The following is a 21,838-nucleotide window of genomic DNA, read 5'->3' on the forward strand; positions in this document are numbered from 1 at the left end:
TCAATTTCTGTCTTGAAGACGCTCAACGTCTCGGCCTCCACAGCCCTCTGTGGCAATGAATTCCACAGACCTACCACTCTCTGGCTGAAGAAATTTCTCCTCATCTCTGTTCTAAAGTGACTCCCTTTTATTCTAAGGCTGTGCCCCCGCGTCCTAGTCTCCCCTGCTAATGGAAACAACTTCCCTACGTCCATCCTATCTAAGCCGTTCATTATCTTGTAAGTTTCTATTAGATCTCCCCTCAACCTCCTAAACTCCAATGAATATAATCCCACGATCCTCAGACGTTCATCGTATGTCAGGCCTACCATTCCTGGGATCATCCGTGTGAATCTCCGCTGGACCCGCTCCAGTGCCAGTATGTCCTTCCTGAGGTGTGGGGCCCAAAATTGCTCACAGTACTCCAAATGGGGCCTAACCAGTGCTTTATAAAGCCTCAGAAGTACATCCCTGCTTTTGTATTCCAAGCCTCTTGAGATAAATGACAACATTACATTTGCTTTCTTAATTACGGACTCAACCTGCAAGTTTACCTTTAGAGAATCCTGGACTAGGACTCCCAAGTCCCTTTGCACTTTAGCATTATGAATTTTGTCACCGTTTAGAAAATAGTCCATGCCTCTATTCTTTTTTCCAAAGTGCAAGACCTCGCACTTGCCCACGTTGAATTTCATCAGCCACTTCTTGGACCACTCTCCTAAACTGTCTAAATCTTTCTGCAGCCTCCCCACCTCCTCAATACTACCTGCCCCTCCACCTATCTTTGTATCATCGGCAAACTTGGCCAGAATGCCCCCAGTCCCGTCATCTAGATCGTTAATATATAAAGAGAACAGCTGTGGCCCCAACACTGAACCCTGCGGGACACCACTTGTCACTGGTTGCCATTCTGAGAAAGAACCTTTTATCCCAACTCTCTGCCTTCTGTCTGACAGCCAATCGTCAATCCATGTTAGTACCTTGCCTCGAATACCATGGGCCCTTATTTTACTCAGCAGTCTCCCGTGAGGCACCTTGTCAAAGGCCTTTTGGAAGTCAAGATAGATAACATACTAGAACAAAGAAAAAAGAACAAAGAAAATTACAGCACAGGAACAGGCCCTTCGGCCCTCCAAGCCTGCACCCGACCATGCTGCCCGACTTAACTAAAACCCCCTATCCTTCCGGGGACCATATCCCTCTATTCCCATCCTATTCACGTACTTGTCAAGACGCTCCTTAAAAGTCACTACCATATCCGCTTCCACTATCTCCCCCGCCAATGTGTTCCAGGCACCCACTACTTTCTGTGTAAAAAATCTGCCTCGTACATCTCCTTTAAAGCTCGCCCCTCGCACCTTAAACCTATGCCCCCTAGTAATTGACTCTTCCACCCTGGGAAAAAGCTTCTGACTATCCACTCTGTCCATGCCTCTCATAATCTTGTAGACTTCTATCAGGTCTCCCCTCAGCCTCTGTCGCTCCAGTGAGAACAAACCAAGTTTCTCCAATCTCTCCTCATAGCTAATGCCCTCCATACCAGGCAACATCCTGGTAAATATTTTCTGTACCCTCTCCAAAGCCTCCACATCCTTCTGGTAGTGTGGCGACCAGAATTGAACACTTTATTCCAAGTACGGCCTAACTAGGGTTCTATAAAGCTGCAACATGACTTGCCAATATTTAAACTCAATGCCCCGGCCGATGAAGGCAAGCATGCCGTATGCCTTCCTGACTATCTTCTCCACCTGCATTGCCACTTTCAGTGACCTGTGTACCTGTACACCCAGATCCCTTTGCCTATCAATACTCTTAGGGGTTCTGCCATTTACTGTATATTTCCTATCTGTATTATACCTTCCAAAATGCATTACTATACAGACAAAGCATACAATTCATAAAGTACATGGGGAGAAGGAAAGGAGATAATGCAGAATGTAATGTTCCAGTCATGGCTAGGGTGTAGAGAAAGATCAGCTTAATGTATGATAGTTTCATAGTAGCAGAGGATAAACTGTTCTTGAGTTGGTTGATATGTGACTTCAGACTTTTGTATCTTTTTCCTCTCGGAAGAAGGTGGAAGAGTGTATGTCTGGGAACGTTGGATCCTTGATTTTGCTTGCTGTTTTTCTGAGGCAGCTGGAAGTGTAGACAGAATCAGTGGGTGGGAGGCTGGTTTGCGTGATGGGCTGGGCTATGTTCATGACCCTTTGTAGTTTCTTGCGGTCTTGGTCAGAGCAGGAGCCACACCAAGCTTTGATACATTTGGAAATGATGCTTTCTCTGTGCATCTGTAAAAATTGGTGAGATTTGTAGCAGACATGCTGAATTTCCTTAGCCTCATTAGAAAGTAGAACTGCTACTTGATTTGTTTGAGTCAGATCTGCTAAGTGATCACTGGGACAGATCTGATCAAGAAATATTCACGTTTTCTGCAGTAAAGATGGGAAATATACTGGGATGTAGTTGCATTGGAGGTGGTTTAGAGGAGAATCACCAGATTGATTCCAGAGATGAGGGGTTTGACCCATGAAGAGAGATTGGGCATGTTTTAATTGAGGGTGGCACGGTGGCACAGTGGTTAGCACTGCTGCCTCACAGCGCTAGAGACCTGGGTTCGATTCCTGGCTTGGGTCACTATCTGTGTGGAGTCTGCACATTCTCCCCGTGTCTGCGTGGGTTTCCTCCGGGTGCTCCGGTTTCGTCCCACAGTCCAAAGACGTGCAGGCTAGGTGAATTGGCCATACTAAATTCTCCCTCAGTGTACCTGAACAGGTGCCGGAGTGTGGCGACTAGGGGATTTTTACAGTAACTTCATTGCAGTGTGAATGTAAGCCTACTTGTGACTATTACATAAATTTAAAAAAAATTCAATTCAAATTTCACCATTATAGGCCTATACTCCTTGGAGCTTAGAAGAATGAGAGGAGATCTGATTGTAGTGTGCAAGATGATAAGGGGGATCGACAAAGTAGACGTGGAGAGGATGTTTCCTCTTGTGGGGCAATCTAGAACAAGAGGTCACAGTTTTAGGATAAGGGGTGACAGATCTAAAACAGAGATGCAGAGAAATTACTTCTCCCAAAGGGTCGTGAGTCTGTGGGATTCACTACCCCAGAGTGTGGTGGATGCCGGGACTTTGAGTAAATTTAAGGACGAAGTGGACAGATTTTTAATCAGTAAGGGTTTTAAAGGCTATGGTGAACGGGCAGTAAAGTAGAATTGCGGCCGAGATGAGATCAGCCATAATTGTATCAAATGGTGGATCAGCTTTGAGGGGCTAAATCACCTACTCCTGCTCCTAGTTCTTATGTTCCTATGACTCAGGGGTAATGCTCTGGGGACCTGGGTTCAAATCCATGGCAGATGGTGAAATTTGAATTCACTTAAAACATGGAATTAAAAGTCTAATGATGACATGAGACCATTGTCAATTGTTATTGTTGTGGGAAATTTACCACCAGAGTCAGACTTGGAGGTTTCAACAATATAGTTTTATTTTGGACACGAAGCTTCAGGAGAAAGCACTGGTACTCCGCAGTCCTTGGCAGCTACCTTCTCAATTACACAATGGTAGTTGATCATTTTTATACCTTTTAGACAATAGGTAGTACAGACATTAGCCGTTTAACACATCGTTATAAGTTGAATAGACAGATCGATAGTTAACACATCGTTACAAGCAGACAGGTACAGACATGGACAGTTAACATATCATTGTTCATAGAATGGATACATTTCTTCTATCAATGACTGGTTTCGATCTATACATTCAGTGGCTGATGTTGTTGCATTTATGTATTTATGTCCCCATCTGTGGCAGACTTTATTATCAGACTTATTGTTCTGGGTCTGCCCTTATCTTAAAGTGCCTCAAGCTCTAACCAGCTTCCTGTAGCATTTCGGTTCCTGCATGTTTTAACTTTAAGTAACTGTCTGTGCTAAAAGCCAGTGCCTGTTAATGTCCCTTCCTAGGTAACCATTTTGTGTCCATCACTTTAATTCCCCCACAACACTATAAAAACCCATCTTGTTCACTAATGCCCTTTAGGGAAGGTCATAGGTGACCTACATGTGACTCACAGATCCACAGCAATGTGGTTGACTCTTAATGTCCTCTGAAATGCACTCAGTTCAAGGGCAATTGGAGATGGGCAATAAATGGTAACCAATAAGGGTTTTGTAAAAGAGACCAGAGGGGCTCAAAGGAAGAGGAAATGCAGGAGAAATAGGAAATATGTACAACTCTGATTTGTTTTTATTTATTCAATTGGATGTGGGCATCACTGACTGGGCCAGCACTTTTTTTTCCCCATCTCTCATTGTCCTTGAGAAGGTGGTAGTGAACTGCCTTCTTGAACCATGTGGTGTAGGTGCACCCACAATGCTGTTAGGAAGGGAGCGCCAGGAATTTCACCCAATGAAGGAATGGGATATCATTCCATGTCAGAACGGTGAGTGAAGGGGAACTTGCAGGTGGTGGTGTCCATATCCTTCTGGGTGGCAGAGGTCACAGGTTTGGAATAATAGCGACAACCTCAGATTTTCACAACATATTGAGTGATATTGCAAATCCAACAATACAAGAAGAATTATAACAACAAAATTGAAACCAGTTGACAAACAAGTACAGTCCTTGCTTCAGCAATTGCACATCCTCTGTGGCAGTGATTACGTACCTCATTTACACTTCTTTCTTCCAACTGACAAGTGCTGATAATGTACTATTTCTGGATCTGGTTGCTTTCAGGGAAGATCAAGAGTGCATGTAGTTATCTGAGTGACACACAGTGACCTCATTGACAATGACCTTCATGCAGCCGTTCAATGAGAAACAGAAAGGCAATCAGATGCTTTGCTATGTTTTGACCATAAAAGGATTAAACCTGAAGAAGTTTGTTTTTTAAGGCTAGCACATTTTATATGTTCGTTCTGTTTGTTTTTTGACACCTATCTGTCAACATCTGGAAGATTCTGGGGGAGAGGCGTATGTCCACTCTTGCTAGATTGTTGCTGTACTCATTGTTTGCTACTTTCAGATTAGCAACTTGTTCAACTTAATGAGTCATATTTCCAATCCCTTATCCCGAGATATGTGGGTTAATTTAGGAATCTTTCTTTAAAATACCACTCTGTCATAAGGGATAATAACCATTGAACGTGATCCCATCATTCTTGATGTTTACGAGATTTGTGGCATGACTTTGCTTTCTGGTTCATTGGACATGACATCTTCACTATATTACCGCCAGTGAAAACTAGATTGAACTCATCAATAAAGGCTGAATGTCACATTCAAGCAGATAAGGCTGCACATTCGTCTAATTTCAAAGAACCAGTTATGCAGAACTGTTGACCGTTTTAGTCTTAGCCTAAGCTCTGTGGTAGCACTCCCAACTCTAAATTCAAAAGAATCTTTTTAGGTCTAACGTGGATGACCTCGCATTTGCCTATATCGAAATCTATTTGACACAGTTCTGGCTTTCACTTAATCACTTGCACTTGGGTGGCACGGTGGCACAGTGCTTAGCACTGCTGCCTCACAGCGCCAGGGACCCGAGTTCAATTCCTGGCTCGGATCACTGTCTGTGCGGAGTCTGCACGTTCTCCCTGTGTCTGCGTGGGTTTCCTCCGGGTGCTCCAGTTTCCTCCCACAGTCTGAAAGATATGATGGTTAGGTGCACTGGCCATGCTAAATTGCTCCTCACTGTACACGAACAGGCGCCGGACTGTGGCGACTAGGGGATTTTTCACAGTACCTTCATTGCAATGTTAATGTAAGCCTACTTGTGACTAATAAATAAACTTTGAAAAGTCTATCTTTTCACAATTTTACACTTTTATCTATACTGCCTACAATGCTGCCTATCTTTGTGTCACTGGCAAATTTGGATATGTGGCTTTCTGTTGTTTAAGTGTGGGTTTATATCTCACACCAGAAACTTGTGCTCATAGTCCATAGAAATCCCAAGGGGAACACTATTCTAGAATAGAATCATACAGTGCATAAGGAGGCCATTCGGCCCATCAAACCTACATTGACCACAATCCCACCCAGACCCTATCTGTGTATCCCCTCATATTTACCCTGCTAGTCCCCCTGACACTAATGGACAATTTAACATGGCCAATCAACCTAACCTGCACACCTTTGGATTGTGGGTTGAAACCGGAGCACCCGGAGGAAGTTCACGCAGACACGGGGAGAACGTGCAAACTCCACACAGACAGTGACCCAAGGCCAGAATTGAACCTAGGTCCCTGGTGCTGTGAGGCAGCAGTGTTAACCACTGTGCCACTGTGCCGCCCACATTCAACATTCTGTTGAAGTTGGCATCTTTCAGAGGAGATGTTAAACTGAATTTGGATTTATTTTACAGTGCCAGTCAGTATCAGCAGCTAGGGTGCCAAAACATACAGCAACAATCACAGCCTTACATGAGATCTGTACAAAGGGTTCAGCAAAAAAATTGCAATTAGGAAATGGGAGACACACAACAATGAGCAGGATAACCTAATTGAGAAATGTAGTAGGCCATTGTCACATCGCCTGATGGTCCCAAACCATCATATAAAGCATAGAAAGCATTCTTTCTGGTTGTATCACAGCTTGGTATGGTTCCTGCTCTGCCCAAGACCGCAAGAATGAAGCTCAGTCCATCACGCAAACCAGCCTCCCATCCATTACAAAGAACAAAGAACAATACAGCACAGGAACAGGCCCTTCGGCCCTCCAAGCCCGTGCTGCTCCCTGGTCCAAACTAGACCATTCTTTTGTATCCCTCCATTCCCACTCCGTTCATATGACCAGATAAGTCTTAAACGTTCCCAGTGTGTCCGCCTCCACCATCTTGCCTGGCAGCGCATTCCAGGCCCCCACCACCCTCTGTGTAAAATATGTCCTTCTGATATCTGTGTTAAACCATCCCCCCTTCACCTTGAACCTATGACCTCTCGTGAACGTCACCACCGACCTGGGGAAAAGCTTCCCACCGTTCACCCTATCTATCTAGGGAAGGAGGTAGAAGAGGGGGAGGGGTAGCATTATTGGTCAGAGATTGTATCACAGTGTCAGAGAGGAGGTTTGATGAGGACTTATCTGTTGAGGTAGTATGGGCGGAGATTAGAAATAGGAGAGGAGAGGTCACCCTGTTGGGAGTCTTTTATAGACCTCCTAAAAGTTCTAGAGAGGTTGAGGAAAGGATTGCGGAGTCAATCCTGCTTAGGAGTGAAAGTAATAGGGCAATTGTTATGGGGGATTTTAACTTGACTAATATTGACTGGAATTGTTATAGCTCTAGCTCGTTAGAGGGGTCAGTTTTTGTTCAAAGCGTGCAGGAAGGTTTTTTGACTCAGTATGTAGACAGGCCAACTAGAGGTGAGGCTATATTGGATCTGGTGGCGTTCTATAGGTATGTCAAGAACAGAAGGTTGGTTAGGGCAAGTTTAGGGCCAGTTATAGATGGCAGAGGGAAGTTATGTGTGGAACCGGAGGAGATTGGTGAAGCATTGAACCAATATTTCTCTTCGGTGTTCACGCAAGGGGACATGAATATAGCTGAGGAGGACACTGGGTTGCAGGGGAGTAGAATAGACAGTATTACAGTTGATAAGGAGGATGTGCAGGATATTCTGGAGGGTCTGAAAATAGATAAATCCCCTGGTCCGGATGGGATTTATCCAAGGATTCTCTGGGAGGCAAGAGAAGTGATTGCAGAGCCTCTGGCTCTGATCTTCAGGTCGTCGTTGGCCTCTGGTATAGTACCAGAAGATTGGAGGTTAGCGAATGTTGTCCCATTGTTTAAGAAGGGGAACAGAGACTTCCCCGGGAATTATAGACCGGTGAGTCTCACTTCTGTTGTCGGCAAGATGTTGGAAAAAATTATAAGGGATAGGATTTATAGTTATTTGGAGAGTAATGAATTGATAGGTGATAGTCAGCATGGTTTTGTGGCAGGTAGGTCGTGCCTTACTAACCTTATTGAGTTTTTTGAGAAAGTGACCAAGGAGGTGGATGGGGGCAAGGCAGTGGACGTGGTATATATGGATTTTAGTAAGGCGTTTGATAAGGTTCACCATGGTAGGCTTCTGCAGAAAATGCAGATGTATGGGATTGGGGGTGATCTAGGAAATTGGATCAGGAATTGGCTAGCGGATAGGAAACAGAGGGTGGTGGTTGATAGTAAATATTCATCATGGAGTGCGGTTACAAGTGGTGTACCTCAGGGATCTGTTTTGGGGCCACTGCTGTTTGTAATATTTATTAATGATCTGGATGAGGGTATAGTTGGGTGGATTAGCAAATTTGCTGATGACACCAAAGTCGGTGGTGTGGTAGACAGTGAGGAAGGGTGTCGTAGTTTGCAGGAAGACTTAGACAGGTTGCAAAGTTGGGCCGAGAGGTGGCGGATGGAGTTTAATGCGGAGAAGTGTGAGGTAATTCACTTTGGTAGGAATAACAGATGTGTTGAGTATAGGGCTAACGGGAGGACTTTGAATAGTGTGGAGGAGCAGAGGGATCTAGGTGTATGTGTGCATAGATCCCTGAAAGTTGGGAATCAAGTAGATAAGGTTGTTAAGAAGGCATATGGTGTCTTGGCGTTTATTGGTAGGGGGATTGAATTTAGGAGTCGTAGCGTTATGTTGCAACTGTACACAACTCTGGTGCGGCCGCACTTGGAGTACTGTGTGCAGTTCTGGTCCCCACATTACAGGAAGGATGTGGAGGCTTTGGAGAGGGTGCAGAGGAGGTTTACCAGGATGTTGCCTGGTATGGAGGGGAGATCCTATGAGGAGAGGCTGAGGGATTTGGGATTGTTTTCGCTGGAAAGGCGGCGGCTAAGAGGGGATCTTATTGAAACATATAAGATGATTAGAGGTTTAGATAGGGTGGATAGTGATAGCCTTTTTCCTCTGATGGAGAAATCCAGCACGAGGGGGCATGGCTTTAAATTGAGGGGGGGTAGTTATAGAACCGATGTCAGGGGTAGGTTCTTTACCCAGAGGGTGGTGAGGGATTGGAATGCCCTGCCAGCATCAGTTGTAAATGCGCCTAGTTTGGGGGCGTTTAAGAGATCCGTAGATAGGTTCATGGACGAAAAGAAATTGGTTTAGGTTGGAGGGTCACAGTTTTTTTTTTAACTGGTCGGTGCAACATCGTGGGCCGAAGGGCCTGTTCTGCGCTGTAATGTTCTATGTTCTATGTTCTATGCCTTTCATAATTTTATACACCTCTATTAAGTCTCCCCTCATCCTCCGTCTTTCCAGGGAGAACAACCCCAGTTTACCCAATCTCTCCTCATAACTAAGCCCCTCCATACCAGGCAACATCCTGGTAAACCTCCTCTGTACTCTCTCCAAAGCCTCCACGTCCTTCTGGTAGTGTGGCGACCAGAACTGGACGCAGTATTCCAAATGCGGCCGAACCAACGTTCTATACATCTGCAACATCAGACCCCAACTTTTATACTCTGTGCCCCGTCCTATAAAGGCAAGCATGGGGCGGCACGGTAGCACAGTGGTTAGCACTGCTGCTTCACAGCTCCAGGGTCCTGGGTTCGATTCCCAGCTCGGGGCACTGTCTGTGTGGAGTTTGCACATTCTCCTCGTGTCTGCGTGAGTTTCCTCCGGGTGCTCCGGTTTCCTCCCACAGTCCAAAGATGTGCGGGTTAGGTTGATTGGCCAGGTTAAAAATTGCCCCTTAGAGTCCTGGGATGCGTAGGTTAGAGGGATTAGCGGGTAAATATGTGGGGTTAGTGCCTGGGTGGGATTGTGGTCGGTGCAGACTCGATGGGCCGAATGGCCTCCTTCTGCACTGTAGGGTTTCTATGATGCCATATGCCTTCTTCACCACCTTCTCCACCTGTGACGTCACCTTCAAGGATCTGTGGACTTGCACACCCAGGTCCCTCTGCGTATCTACACCCTTTATGGTTCTGCCATTTATCGTATAGCTCCTCCCTACATTATTTCTACCAAAATGCATCACTTCGCATTTATCAGGATTGAACTCCATCTGCCATTTCTTTGTCCAAATTTCCAGCCTATCTATATCCTTCTGTAGCTTCTGACAATGTTCCTCACTATCTGCATGTCCTGCCAATTTTGTGTCGTCCCCAAACTTACTGATCACCCCAGTTTCACCTTCTTCCAGATTGTTTATATAAATCACAAACAGCAGAGGTCCCAATACAGAGCCCTGCAGAACACCACTAGTCACAGGCCTCCAGCCGGAAAAAGACCCTTCCACTACCACCCTCTGTCTTCTGTGACCAAGCCAGTTCTCCACCCATCTAGCCACCTCCCCCTTTATCCCATGAGATCCAAACTTTTTCACCAGCCTACCATGAGGGACTTTGTCAAACGCTTTACTAAAGTCCATATAGACGACATCCACGGCCCTGCCCTCGTCAACCATTCTAGTCACTTCTTCAAAAAACTCCACCAGGTTAGTGAGGCATGACCTCCCTCTCACAAAACCATGCTGGCTATCGTTAATGAGTTTATTCCTTTCTAAATGCGCATACATCCTATCTCTAAGAATCTTCTCCAACAACTTCCCCACCACGGACGTCAAGCTCACCGGTCTATAATTACCCGGGTTAACTTTCCTACCGTTCTTAAATAACGGGACCACATTAGCTATCCTCCAATCCTCTGGGACCTCACCCGTGTCCAGTGACGAGACAAAGATTTGCGTCCGAGGCCCAGCGATTTCATCTCTCGTCTCCCTGAGCAGCCTTGGATAGATTCCATCAGGCCCTGAGGATTTGTCAGTCTTTATATTCTCTAACAAACCTAACACTTCCTCCCTTGTAATGGAGATTTTCTCCAACGGTTCAACACTCCCCTCCGAGACACTCCCAGTCAACACATCCCTCTCCTTTGTGAATACCGATGCAAAGTATTCATTTAGGATCTCCCCTACTTCTTTGGGCTCCAAGCATAATTCCCCACTTTTGTCCCTGAGAGGTCCGATTTTTTCCCTGACAACCCTTTTGTTCCTAACGTATGAATAAAATGCCTTCGGATTCTCCTTAATCCTGTCTGCCAAGGACATTTCGTGACCCCTTTTTTTACCCTTCTAATTCCCCGTTTGAGTTGTTTCCTATTTTCTTTGTACTCCTCCAGAGCTCCCTCCGTTTTTAGCTGCCTGGACCTAACATACGCCTCTCTTTTCTTTTTGACCAGTCCCTCAATTTCCCTGGTTATCCACGGTTCTCGAATCCTACCCTTCCTATCCTTCTTTTTTACAGGCACATGCCTGTCCTGTAGCCCTAACAACTGTTCCTTAAAAGATTCCCACGTGCCAGATGTGGATTTACCCTCAAACAGCCTCTCCCAATCAAGAGCTGCCAATTTCTGCCTAATCCCACTAAAGTTAGCCTTCCCCCAATCCAACACCTTACCCTTGGGACACCACTCATCCTTTTCCATCACTATCCTAAAGCCATTGACTCTGTCTACACTTCCCGCTGCCTCAGAAAAGCAACCAGCATAACTAAGGACCCCACGCACCCTGGACATACTCTCTTCCACCTTCTTCCATTGGGAAAAAGATTCAAAAGTCTGAGGTCATGTACCAACTGACTCAAGAACAGCTTCCCTGCTGCCATCAGACTTTTGAATGGACCTATCTTGCATTAAGTTGCTCTTTCTCTACACCCCTAGCTATGACTGCACTCTCTCCTTCTCTATGAATGGTATCCTTTGTCTGTATAGCGCGCAAGAAACAATACTTTTCACTGTACACTAATACATGTGACAATAAATCAGATCAAATCAAACATCAATTCACCCCAATGAACCTTTTATGCAGAAGACACATACATTCCTTACTCTCTCCGGAGGGACAATACCAAGTCTCTGTTTTGCATTTACTGTACAGGAACATAATTATCAGCCCACTGAAGACCATTTTGCTGTGACCTTTGCCTACTTAATACCATTAAGTTTTAAGTGATAATAGAAACATATATAAACTGTGCTCATTTGAACCCCAGCATCTCTGACAGCATCTGAGGAAAGAGAATAGAACCAACTATTCTCGAAACGTTGGCTTTATTCTCTCTGCACAGATGCTGTCAGACCTGCTGTGATTTTCCAGCACTTTCTTGTTCTTGTTTTAGATTCCAGCATTCGCAGTATTTTGGCTTTATCTCATTTGAACCTCGTTGGAGAAGCTTCTGGAATGGTTGGTTTTGGCTCCCTGCATGACTATTGCACTTGACTATTGCAACTGGACTTCTAGCGCTGACGTTTTACAACTGAGTATTTACCCAAGGCCAGAATTGAACCCAGGTCCCTGGTGCTGTGAGGCAGCAATGCTTACCACTGTGCCACTGTGCCTGCAACTGTCTGTGTGGAGTTTGCACGTTCTCCCCGTGTCTGCGTGGGTTTCTTCCGAGTGTTCATTGTCATTTCATTTGTAACCACACAATTAGAAAGTAAAGGGTCCAAATCATCCTCATAAAATGCCTGACCATTTTATTTGTCAGATACTTGATGTGATCATACCGCTTTAGAATTTAACCCCGTCAGCAGACAGGGAGAGAAAGTACACTGTCTCTTTATTAACAATCTCACCTCAGTGATGGTATTGGTACAAGAACGAGACTTTGGGTAGTTCCCGCATGCCCCCAACCCCCAGCAAAGTAAAATGGATTTTCTCCAGTAATATTATCAGTGCCGGGCCACATCACCTGATCCACAATGTGTAACACTCAGCAGCCTTCAGAAACAAACCAAGGCTGATTAGTCTGGCTAAAAGCTAAGAGGGTAAGTCACCATTGGATAAAGAGAATGCGGATCACAAAGCAAAGTCACTTAATTCAATCCAGTCAGTATCAGCAGCTAGGGTGCCAAAACATACAGCAACAATCACAGCCTTACATGAGATCTGTACAAAGGGTTCAGCAAAAAAATTGCGATTAGGAAATGGGAGACACACAACAATGAGCAGGATAACCTAATTAAGAAATGTAGTAGGCCATTGTCACATCGTCTGATGGTCCCAAACCATCATATAAAGCATAGAAAGCATTCTTTCTGGTTGTATCACAGCTTGGTACGGTTCCTGCTCTGCCCAAGACTGCAAGAAACTATAAAGGGTCGTCAATGAAGCTCAGTCCATCACGCAAACCAGCCTCCCATCCATTGACTCTGTCTACACTTCCCGCTGCCTCGGTAAAGCAACAACCTTGACAATAAGGACCCCACGCACCCCGGACATACTCTCTTCCACCTTCTTCTGTTGGGAAAAAGATACAAAAGTCTGAGGTCATGGGTCAACTCATGGGTCCTTGTGCTCACCATTTCTAGCCCCACTCCCCATGATTGAAACATAGAAACATAGAAACTAGAAGCAGGAGTAGGCCATTCGGCCCTTCGAGCCTGCTTCGCCATTCATTTTGATCATAGCTGATTGTTGAATTCAATATCTTGATCCCCCTTCCCCCCATATCCTTTGATCCCTTTAGCCCCAAGAGCTATATCTAATTACTTCTTGAAATCAGACAACGTTTTGGCGTCAACTACTTTCTGTGGTAGTGAATTCCACACATTTACCACTCTTCTGGGTGAAGAAGAGTGGGTGAAGAAATTTCTCCTCACCTCAGTTCTAAAAGGTTTACCCTTTGTCACACAACGAACCCCCATGATGTGATATCCCACCCCAATGATGTAACACCATTGCATTGTTCAGTCCTGCTTGTAGACCTGAATATTTTCCTGCCATATTTGCGGCATGACCAATTTTTGATATCCAAAACTAAATTTGCAAAGATTTCCAAAACAGTTTTCTCCAGACACTCAGAAGCGTGGATAAAAGCAAATTACTGCTGGTGCTGGAATTGAAATCAAAAGAGAAAATGCTGGAAAATCTTAGCAGGTCTGGCAGCAAAGGTAGCTTCGACAAAGGGTCATCTGGACTCGAAACATCAGCTCTTTTTTCTCTCCTTACTGGTGCTGCCAGACCTGCTGAGATTTTCCAGCACATTCTCTTTTGGACTCAGAAGTGTGGGATTGTACCTGGACAAAACAGAGAAATCGCTCGACAAATTCACTGGTCACATATCTTAAAATGAATGTTAATTGGTCCACATTACTCACATCTGGTGTTGAATCAACGAATATGGAATAGTTTTGGCATCTTTTACTTCATTAGTGAATTAGAGTCTGAGCCACTCTGTCGTTATAGTGATGAAGTCATCCATATATGTTGTGCGTTAAAACGTTGGTCTTCCTTGAGCCAAAATGTTGATAACTTTTCAAATGTTCTTTGAGAAACTCATCAAACTCACTGAGATATTCAAGGCAAGCTAAAAAATTACCATTTTCAGTTGACAATAATGACTCATCAGTGGAAGCAGTCCCAAAGAAAACAGCAGTTTGACTATGGCAACAACATGTCTCAGCACTTCCCTGCAATACGAATTCTCCTCTTCAAACTGAGCCAATAACGCAGAATCAATTCTTCCAGATAATTTACATCTTTGAACAAACACACATGTTGGTTTAATATGAGCTGTGGAAGTTTCATAATCAGCGAAATCTCTTCCAACATTTCTCCTGTTAGAGTACCCATCGACAACATACTCATTTCCCTTTACTGGGGGTCAGGGAATAATTTGCAAACATAACAGTAGAGGTTTCTGAAAAATTCCTAATTTCCATCATCCCGTTTCTCTTCACCCTCAAAAAATGAGACTTCTAACCTGCTTTTGGCCTCCAACCTCAAACTCTTTCCTCAAATCTTCCATATTACCTTTGCTTTCTGGCTTATTTAGAACAAAATATTCTATCATACACAGTGGAACAAATTTTGACCAAAAGGCAATGTCTTCAGGGTAGGTTTCTTCCCTCACTTCAGCAGAAGGATCAGCTGTACGTGGTAGTTCCATTCCCATTTCAGAGTCCACTTCTTGTCCAACGTTTTCAAGCGATGCGGTATCTCTGAAATCAGCAAGTTGAAGTCATCATTTAATTTAGCCATACCTTTGGTGAATGAGGATGAATGTGCAGTTTATGTACCATTCAATATTTTGAATTTTTAAAAGTAAAATAACAAACCTTTTGCCTAGCTTTGTCCTCTTGCCTTGCCTTTTTGCCTTTTTGATGGCCAGTGTTGCTTCATGTTGACTGATCTTTCTTGTTTTAACAAATATGAATTTTCTGAAAGAGCAGGCTTTTTTTGCTTTCCTCAGCCCTGGGGGCTGAGACGACCTTGCCTCACTGATGGCTCAGGCTGCCTGGCTATGATACAGCCTCGCCCTCATCTGCCAAACCGTCGTCAGCCCATGCTTGGGTCACCTGTTAGTCCCCTTGATGACTGCTGGCACATCCTTGGCCCTTGCCCCTCACTCGAGTTCAACAACCTCGCTATACTGGCTCAGGCTGCCCGTCTAGCCATCTGGCCTCACCTTGCTCTTTGTTGCCCAGCCCTGGCTGGGGATCAAATTGCTCCACAGCTCCTCTTGACGACCTCCTTGGCCCTCACAACCCTCAAGCTAGACAACATCGCTGCGCTGGCTTTGACTGCCTGTCACAGCCCTGGGTCAGAAACCTGGCTGCTGCTCTCTCCAAGTCACCTTCACCTCTCAACGACTGAAGACAGTGTTTTCCTGCTCCAAGGGGCTTCGACCAATCAGAACCTGATGTTGCTCTGGATAAAAGCAAATTACTGCGGATGCTAGAATCTGAAACCAAAAGAGAAAATGCTGGAAAATCTCAGCAGGTCTGGCAGCATCTGTAAGGAGAGAAAAGAGCTGACGTTTCGAGTCCAAGTGACCCTTTGTCAAAGTTGTGGATGCTCTACATTGCCGACTGGTAGGCTCATTTGCATTTCTTGAACATGTCAGCAAATTCAGAGCTACCAGGCTCTGATTGGTCATAGAATCATAGAATCCCGACAGTGCAGAAGGGGGCCATTCGGCCCATCGAGTCTGCACCGACCACAATCCCACCCAGGCCCTACCCCCACATATTTTACCCGCTAATCCCTCTAACCTACGCATCTCAGGACTCTAAGGGGCAATTTTTTTTTAACCTGGCCAATCAACCTAACCCGCACATCTTTGGACTGTGTCCCCACAGTCACTGGCTCGCATTCTCCTCCCCTCCTCCCCCTGCATTGGCCAATCCTGTGCCTTTGTAAGTCCGTCTCTGATTCAAGCTTTGATTTGATTTATTATTGTCACATGTGTTGGGATACAATGAGACCAAAGAACAAAGAAAATTACAGCACAGGAACAGGCCCTTCGGCCCTCCAAGCCTGCACCGATCATGCTGCCCGACATAACCAAAACCCTTCCGGGGACCATATCCCTCTATTCCCATCCTATTCATGTATTTGTCAAGACGCTCCTTAAAAGCCACTACCGTATCCGCTTCCACTACTTCCCCCGGCAGCGAGTTCCAGGCACCCACCACCCTCTGTGTAAAAAATCTGCCTCATATATCTCCTTTAAACCTTGCCCCTTGCACCTTAAATCTGTGCCCCCTAGTAATTGAAATATTTAAGAAGTACTGTTTCTTGCATGCTATACAGACAAAGCATACCGTTCATAGAGTAAATAGGGGAGAAGGAAAGGATAGGGTGCAGAACATCACATTGCAGTTACAGATAGGGTGAAGAGAAAAATCAGCTTAAAATATGATAAGACTGTTCAAAAGTCTGGTGGCAGCAGGGAAGAAGCTATTCTTGTGTTGATTGGTACGTGTTTTCGGACTTTTGTATCTTTTTCCCAACAGGAGAAGGTTGAAGAGAGTATGTCCGGGATGCGTGGCATCCTTGATTACTCTGGTTGCTTTTCCAAGGCAGCGAGAAGTGTAGACAGAGTCAATGGAATGAAGACTGGTTTACATGATGGAATGAGCTACATTCACAATCCTTTGTAGTCTGCATGGGTTTCCTCCGGATGCTCTGGTTTCCCCACCACAGTCCAAAGATGTGCAGGTTAGGTTGATTGGCTGTGGTAAATTGCCATGTAGCGTCAGGGAAATTAGCAGGATTAATACGTGGGGTCATGAGGATAAGGCCTAGGTGGGATTGTTGTTGATGCAGGTTTGATGGGCCGAATGGCCTCCTTCTGCACTGTAGGGATTTTATGATTCCGTGAACCTGCACATCTTTGGACTGTGGTAGGAAACCGGAGCACCTGAAGGAAACCCACACAAACACGGGGAGAATGTGCAAACTCCACTCAGACACCTAACCACTGTGCCACCGTGCCGCCCCGTGTCAGAGCTGGCATTCAGCTCGGATGAAGGATCATTCAGACTCTAAACTTGCGGTCTTGGTCAGAGCAGGAACCATACCAAACTGTGATACAATCGGATAGGATGCTTTCTATGGTGCATCTGTTAAAATTGGTGAGATTCGTGGTGGACATGCCGAATTTCCATAGCCTTCTGAGAAAGTAGAGATGTTGATGGGCTTTCTTAACTATAGCAGTGGCGTGGAGGGACCAGGACAGGTTGTGGGTGATCTGAACACCTAGAAACCCGAAGCTATCAACAATTCAAAATGTTTGGCTCCAGTTTACATTGCTTAGTTCACATTATCCAAGGATTCTCATTTTAGCGCAGTGTGATAGCTTTGGCAGGCTGGGCACAGCAAAATGAATTCATTGATCTTCTATGTGTGCACGGATCAGTGCAACAGCCATCTTGAATGGCCATCTTGCGTTGGCAGGAGACTCAGTGTTCTGTGTTTCTAGCCACGTTCCAAGAAATGTTGATTAAACAGCTCGTTGGCTGCTTAAGAAATGTGAAACATACGATTAGTTGAGGCCCACCAGATTAAATTGAATGTGATTAAATAGATGAGAAATATTTTGAACATAAATGAACTCAATAATATCAACAGTTTGTGCACCATCTATGGGCGGCATGGTGGCACAATGTTAGCACTGCTGCCTCACGGTGCCAAGGACCTGGGCTCGATTCCCAGCTTGGGTCACTGTCTGTCTGGAGTTTGCACATTCTTCCTGTCTGCGTGGGTGCTCCAGTTTCCTCCCACAGTCCAAAGATGTGTGGGTTAGATGGATTGGCCATGCTAAATTGACCCGAGTGTTAGAGGGACTAGCTAGGGTAAATATGTGGGGTTATGGGGATAGGGCCTGGATGGGATTGTGGTCAGTGCAGACTCGATGGGTTGAATGGCCTCCTTCTGCGCTGTAGGATTCTATGATTCTATGTAGAGATATGTGAAGGACTTTAATTCCAAACCATTTTAATTACTTGATTCAGATCACAGCACATTCAATTGGCAAAGGAAACACTAATGCTTTATTAATGAAAAAGGGAATTATAAATAAAACATTCAAACAGTAGATGATTCTGAATTTATTCATGCTTATATTTTTCTTTGAACGACCTCCAAGATTTGTGATTATAAATGGATTAGAGACCTAAAGCAGGTCAAATCACACTAGATATCATTCCTTGTTTTTAATACATATTTTCTGTTAGTTAAAACTTTTGATGAAAAGTATTGAATTCAGTTTTCAGAAGCACTGTTTACTTTAGTTACAGTTCCAGCTGATGTTACTACTGGATAGTCAGACCCTAAAATGGAACCCAGCTTGATAGATCCTAACTTCTATTGTTTGTTTAGAGACATGGAGGAACAGAGTCACAGAATGCCTTAATTTTAACAAAAGAATAAAACACCTGTTACACAAGAAAAGATTAACAATAAGACACTTCTCCTTCATCCCAGCTATACCTTTACAGATTCATACAGACTTAGACAGATAACACAAGTTACAAAACCAAATGTTCTAATGTTTTCAGTAAATACACAGTCCATATAAACCAATAGGCAAAATGTGGTCAAACACACTACTCTCTGAAGTGATAGATGCTACCCAAACCAACATCTGTGGATTTTTCATTAAATCCCCCAGAGGCTTGTTACACGGTGTACCAGCTGGTCTCACTGCAACTTTGACTTTCACACAAGGGTTTCCAAACTCCGTTCTTGAAGAACAGGCTTGGAATCTTTTCCCAAACTGTACTTTCTCCCTGATTCCTTCATCAATTAGGGATTTCAACCTCATCTTTCAGTGTTACTCTGCTCTGAAACATCCCGTGCATTCAAGCTTCCACATAATCTCTCAGCTACCTAGCTGCATCCAAGGGATTTTGATGGACTCACATAATTTCCCATTTACATCAACTACATCAGAAGTGCAATGTATTTCAAATTTGCAGATGGTACTAGACTATAAGGGACAATATGAACAGAGCTCGCAGCTCGGAGATTGCAAAACAATTTGGACAAGACATGTAAGTGGGCAGAACAGTAGCGAATAAAATTGAATGCAGACAAATGCAAAAGCTGTCTAAAATGTTACACTTGACTTCAGGCTTAAAATAGCACACCAAAGAAAAGCAGATATTTTCAATCTCACAGAAATATTTCCCAGCAACACAAAATTAGTTTCTAATTGGCTTCACGGGTCACACAATTTTACAGGAAATCAGTCTAATATCTAATTGATAGGTACATTAACAAAGAACAATCAGTTTTAATAGCCTTAAAAAGGCACAGCAAGATACAAACAGCTGAACATTAGTGGCAGAATAATGCATTTGTTTTAGATGCCATAACACTGCTATTCTTATAGACGTGCTCTGGCCCTGTTACTTTTGCAATCCCCGAGGCACGATCTTTAGCCCCCTTGGTTTCAATCTACATGTTCTTTCCAGGTGGCATTATCCAAAATCACAACAGGTTGCCCATGTACACTGATAACGCACAACCACTTCTCTTGAGTCATCCACTGCCTTTGCGTTGCTACTTGTCTGACATTTAGTCCTGAGGATGAGCAGAAATCACGGACAGCATGCATTTTCTCTCTTTATTGCCTGTAATCGGTATGGGAAGAGGTGTATCTTTCCTTGCTTTAGGTGTGAGCATTCCAATTAAATAATTCAGCAGCAAGCTTTCATGAGTTTTAAAATTTAAGGTTAAGTACTCCTACCTGGAGTAACACAATATCACACTGTTGGTCTCACACAAACACACCCACATACCAATATTGGATACAGATAATTCAGCATCTTATTTACATTTTCCAGGTCTGTGGTTTGTTGAAGGGATTCAATGCATACAGATAAAGTTAGTGAACTTTTACAGATTTTTCTTCTTCGGCGATCACTTGCTGATGAGTATGGAAGTCCACCTAAGAAACTCCATGTTACTGGCCATGGGTTCTGTGGGTCTTGTGCGGCTGATGAACCAGATCCTAGAGCAGCATCTCCGACCACACACTTGGCAGGTGTTTGCCGGAGGTGGAATCAGTCCTTGGGACTCTAGACCACTGGTATCCCTTCCTCAGGTTCCTTTTCTGGGTCTCCTCTTACCAGCGGGTGTCCTTGAAGAATTGTGTCCCTTCAATCAGGCGGTTCATCCAAGTAGGTCTCTTCTGAGCAATGGTCTGAGCCAGGTGTTGACTTCTATGTTGCATTTCTTGAGGTAAGCTTTCAGGCTGTCTTTGTTGTGCTTCCTTTATCCTGTTCTTGTCTTCCTTGAGCTGGGTGAAGAAGACTTGCTGTGGTGGTTGGGACTCTGACATCCTAATCACATGGCCGGCCCAGTGGAGTTGGTTTCAGATGCTCATGGCCTCAATGCTGGTGCTCTTCGCTCCCTCAAGTACGCGACATTAGTGTGCCTGTCCTCCCAGCTGATGCATAGAATCTGTCTCAGATAGCGTTGATGGTATCTCTCCAGGGTCTTGAGGTGGCATCTGTATGTAGTCCAAGTTTCTGAGCCGTGTAGAGTTTCTGAGCCATATAGAAGAATTAGGAAGACGACTGCCTTGTACACGAGAATCTTGGTGTCAACATGAATGTCGCGATTGTCGAAGACTCTCGTCCTTAGGCATCCAAAGATGGTGCTCATGGATTGGTTACAACATTGTATCTCGGCATGGATGTCAGCCCTAGATAGAGTCATAGAGGTTTACAGCATGGAAACAGGCCCTTCGGCCCAACTTGTCCATGCCGCCCTTTTTTTAAAAAACCCCTAAGCTAATCCCAATTGCCTGCATTTGGCCCATATCCCTCTATACCCATCATACCCATGTAACTATCTAAATGCTTTTTAAAAGATAAAATTGTATCCGCCTCTACTACTACCTCTGGCAGCTTGTTCCAGACACTCACCACCCTCTGTGTGAAAAAACTGCCCCTCTAGACACTTTTGTATCTCTCCCCTCTCACCTTAAACCTATGTCCTCTAGTTTTAGACTCCCCTACTTTTGGGAAAAGATATTGACTATCTACCTTGTCTATGCCCCTCATTATTTTATAGACCTCTATAAGGTCACCCCTCAGCCTCCTATGCTCCAGAGAAAAAAATCCCAGTCTATTCAGCCTCTCCTTATAACTCAATCCATCAAGTCCTGGTAGCATCCTAGTAAATCTTTTCTGCATTCTTTCTAGTTTAATAATATCCATTCTATAATAGGGTGGCCAGAATTGCACACAGTATTCCAAGTGTGGCCTTACCAATGTCTTGTACAACTTCAACAAGACGTCCCAACTCCTGTATTCAATGTTCTGACCGATGAAACCAAGCATGCCGAATGCCTTCTTCACCACTCTGTCCACCTGTGACTCCACTTTCAAGGAGCTATGAACATGTACCCCTAGATCTCTTTGTTCTGTAACTCTCCCCAATGCCCTACTATTAACTGAGTAAGTCCTGCCCTGGTTCAATCTACCAAAATGCATCACCTCGCATTTGTCTAAATTAAACTCCATCTGCCATTCGTCAGCCCACTGGCCCAATTGATCAAGATCCCGTTGCAATTGGAGATAACTTTCTTCACTGTCCAGTATGCCACCAATC

Source organism: Mustelus asterias, chromosome 7 (assembly GCF_964213995.1).
Source record: "Mustelus asterias chromosome 7, sMusAst1.hap1.1, whole genome shotgun sequence".
Classification (NCBI taxonomy): Eukaryota; Metazoa; Chordata; class Chondrichthyes; order Carcharhiniformes; family Triakidae; genus Mustelus; species Mustelus asterias.